Source organism: Capra hircus, unplaced genomic scaffold, assembly GCF_001704415.2.
Source record: "Capra hircus breed San Clemente unplaced genomic scaffold, ASM170441v1, whole genome shotgun sequence".
Classification (NCBI taxonomy): Eukaryota; Metazoa; Chordata; class Mammalia; order Artiodactyla; family Bovidae; genus Capra; species Capra hircus.
This window is the reverse complement of record NW_017193293.1, coordinates 1-3,727: the sequence shown is the minus strand read 5'-3', so window position 1 is coordinate 3,727 and position 3,727 is coordinate 1. Positions and strand designations below refer to the sequence as shown.

At 35.8% G+C, this 3,727-nt stretch overlaps 1 long non-coding RNA gene across 1 annotated transcript; it reads left to right on the top strand.

The window, feature by feature from the left end:
* Positions 1–2,992: 2,992 nt before the first annotated feature.
* LOC108634922 lies at positions 2,993–3,566 on the top strand. The gene is made up of 2 exons (XR_001917720.1): positions 2,993–3,101; positions 3,519–3,566. It is a non-coding gene; the product is annotated as an uncharacterized LOC108634922 (long non-coding RNA).
* Positions 3,567–3,727: the final 161 nt, after the last annotated feature.

The following is a 3,727-nucleotide window of genomic DNA, read 5'->3' as shown; positions in this document are numbered from 1 at the left end:
ACTGGGTAATGGCCTGGGCCGCTGTTACCTGGACACTCAGCTGGGCTGGAGGCTTTGCTTCCAAGTTGGCTCACTCTCTTAGCTTTCGGGGAGGCCTCAGCACCTGACTACATGGTCATCTGCGCAGGTTGCTTGAGAGATATCTAGCTTTCCTCAGGGCCAGTGACAGCAGACAGGGAGGAGGAAGCCTCCACAGCAGGTATGAGTTTGTCACACTGTCACGTCAGTCATGGGTAATCATGAGAAATGGTCACTAAGTCCTGGACACTCAGAGGACTTAGGCTCTAATATTTGGAGAGAGGAGTGTGGAAGGCATTGTGGACTTTCCTAAAACCATCACATATAGAAAAATGTCAGGTCAACTAAACAGAGTATTTTCTGGGGATGCTTCCTTTACTTCTCAACTTCTTTCCTGCCTCTTTTGTAACAATACTCTTTTTTCTAACAGTACATCATAACATTTTGGCAAACTTAAACCAGTTATTACAGGAAAGAAAACTGTAACTTATAAAACATGTCAATGACCTTAATAGCAATCGCAAGTATAAACTAAAATGATTTTTCGAACCACAATTTCTTTAAAATGAGTGTTAACAGTATTAAACAGATTTCAATCTATATAAGAATTATACTAAAGATATTTAAACTTGTTTAAGATGGATTTATGAAAATGGTGCTGTGTGCTTGGTCCCCTTAATCATGTCCAACTCTTTGCAACCCTTTGGACTATAGCCCTCCAGGCTCCTCTGTCCATGGAATTCTCCAGGCAAGATTACTGGAGTGGGTTGCCACTTCCTTCTGCAAGGGAATATGATTGACCCAGGGATCAAATCTGCATCTCTCCTTGTTTTCTGCATTACAGGTAGATTCCTTACCCACTGAGCCATAGGGAAAGCCTATGAAAATGGCAGATCAACCCAAATGTATTTACATCACAGCAAAGTTATCCCACAAGGGACCTTGTAAAGTTCATGTAGACAAGATGAGGAAATTGGCCAGTTAAATAGCTTATCAGATATTCATAATTTCATTAAATAAGCTGATTATCAGATGCAGGATTTTGTTCTCAGGCCTGCTCCATTGCTGTTTTGTATCAACAACCAGTTTAATGGAGCAAAGGAGATGTGCCTGAATGATCCTGAGGTACTGAAAGTGAACCCACATTAGGACAGGTTCATCACTCAGAAAGATGCCCATGTGTGAGGTTGGACTCAATAACATGATATTTAGCTGTGATAATTGTAAGATCCTGGGCCTGGACCATAGGAATAAGCAGCACAAATACAGAATGACTAGAAACACTTTTAAAACTTAGTGAATACTTTTCAGTCAATTTTGAGATCAATCTGAGCCAACACTATGATGGACAGCCAAGCCTGCTCATGAGACCGGAACTTGTATTGGTAGAAGTGTGAGAGGAGAATGAGGTTGTTCTGAGTCCTGACAGAGTCAGTGCCACTCTGACCATAGTGGACTATGTATGTGCTTCAATAAATGATCTGGTTAGAGAGACAAAGACAGATTCACATGTGACCAAATAGAAGAGAGGAGGGAAATAGCTCAGGGCAGTGACAGCAATGATGTTTACTTTTAATTATGCCCTCTTGTGTACCTTTTGGAAGTGAATCTCAGTGGATTATTTTACTAATTCATGTTCTATGAGGCATCAAAATGAGGTGAATAACTGTACTAGATCTGAACTCAGGTAATCAGGACTCAAATCTCTCCTCTACAATGTAATGACAAAGTTAGTTGAGTTCTTTTCACTTGAGTCCTGCAAATATAAACACTCAAGCTTGCCCAACATGGCATTATTGTTAAATACACATATCTTGACATACATGGTGAAATTTGTAAAATTCAAGGATTAAGAGAAAGTATTCTAATCTACAGAAAGTAGTGGGAAGAAACCTAGACTGTTACTTAAGAGGAATCAAACTAAATAAGCATTTCAAACTAAAAATGTAGAGAAGCTTCAAAAAAGTGTGGGAAATCTATTAGTGATGAGAGATGCAGACTATAGGCCATGAGATTGTATAATTGACATGTCTTTGTTAAAGGGATTAAGATATGCAAAGATTCAAAGTTTATAATTCACTTAGCATATAAGTGACAATTACTCAATATATATTAAAAAATAAATTGTAATTATGTTATACCTCATTTAAAATATTTGTAAGAAGTACTGAAAAAAATGCATCATTCTCCAATTAAAATTAGACACAAGCATTCAAGGGTTTCCCTTAATCTTAACCATTTGGAAATTAAGAATTATTGATTGTCCATTTCTCCAATTAGATAAGCAAGGGAAAAGATGCCTAATATCTAGTTTGAGTGATAAACAATAATGTTACTTTCCTGTGTGGTTAGAGCCATGAAAATTACTGTGATTCTCTATATATATCACATGTTTCCAATAAACAGAAAATTAAAGTAATGAACGTTAATTGGAAAAACAACAACACTGTTTTCTTTCTACATTGATTTGGTCTGAGAAGAAGTGTCAGGATGTTGTTTCTGATTAGAATGGAATAGCAAGAAAAAGAAGTCAAAATGAGCCACAAGACAAAATCTGTACTTTCATCTCTTGACTAAGATGCTAATTTAGTCAACTATGGTTAGCACTTCTCTATTTAAGGAGAATTCATTTATTAAGTCTCTATAGTTTTCAACCAAGAGAATCTACATACAAATTTTATATGATATGACTCACAAGACATAATTTGACCTTCAATATCAAGGACATCTTTATGTATTTCAATCATCTGAGTTTTCTATAAACCTCTTTTCCTAGAAATCATAATGTAGTGAGTGTAATTAACTGAACAAGAATGTAATTCATAGAGATAATGTTAATTTCTTATATAATTTAATAATAAGGTAAAGCATTATTTCTACTTTTTTTACTCCAAGGGAAACACTGTAATTATCCAGTAATAAAACATGGACGGCTTTATCATTCATACAGAGGACGCTTTCCAGCACGGTAAATCAACAGTTTCTCTATAACTGTGATCAGTATTTTGTGTCTCCTTCACAATATTCCTCAGATTACCTGACTTGCACAGCAGAAGGATGGTCTCCAGAAGAACCATGCCTCAGTAAGTAAACCTATTTAAGTTTATAATGCATAAATCTTTGAAAAGAGTGAAGAGACAAAAGTAGACAACTGAGTAAAGTGTTGTGTAACAACAGCAAGGCCAAGGGATGAGTTATATGAAAAAAAAATCCAAATAGATCTTCCCTTTACTAGAGGCTCTTCATGTAAATCCTGTGAGATAGAGACTTTATAAGAATATCTGCATCATGTATACGTACTTTAATCATAAATGAAATAAAAATAATATGGAATGTTATTTTCATTTGTAACAATGGTGGTAGTAACTTTCATTTTTATTGTTACATATCATATTTGAATGCTAGTGCATTCACATTTAAATTCTAGAAAGGTTAATCTTTAAGGTTCTATTTTAACAAATTTATGTTTTTTTCTACCATATTATTTTTATGATCCTTAGGAGAATGTATTTTCCATAATTTGGAAAATGGATATAACCCAAGTAGTGAAAAAAAAGTTCTACAGGGTGAAACTGTAAGGGTTTCGCTGCTATCATGGCTACAGTCTTCAAATTATCGGAACATAATGACCTGCACAGAGAGTGGCTGGTCTCCTCCTCCCAGATGCACCGTGTCAGTGAGTAAACTGGGCTGAGATCCCACTGTGTTC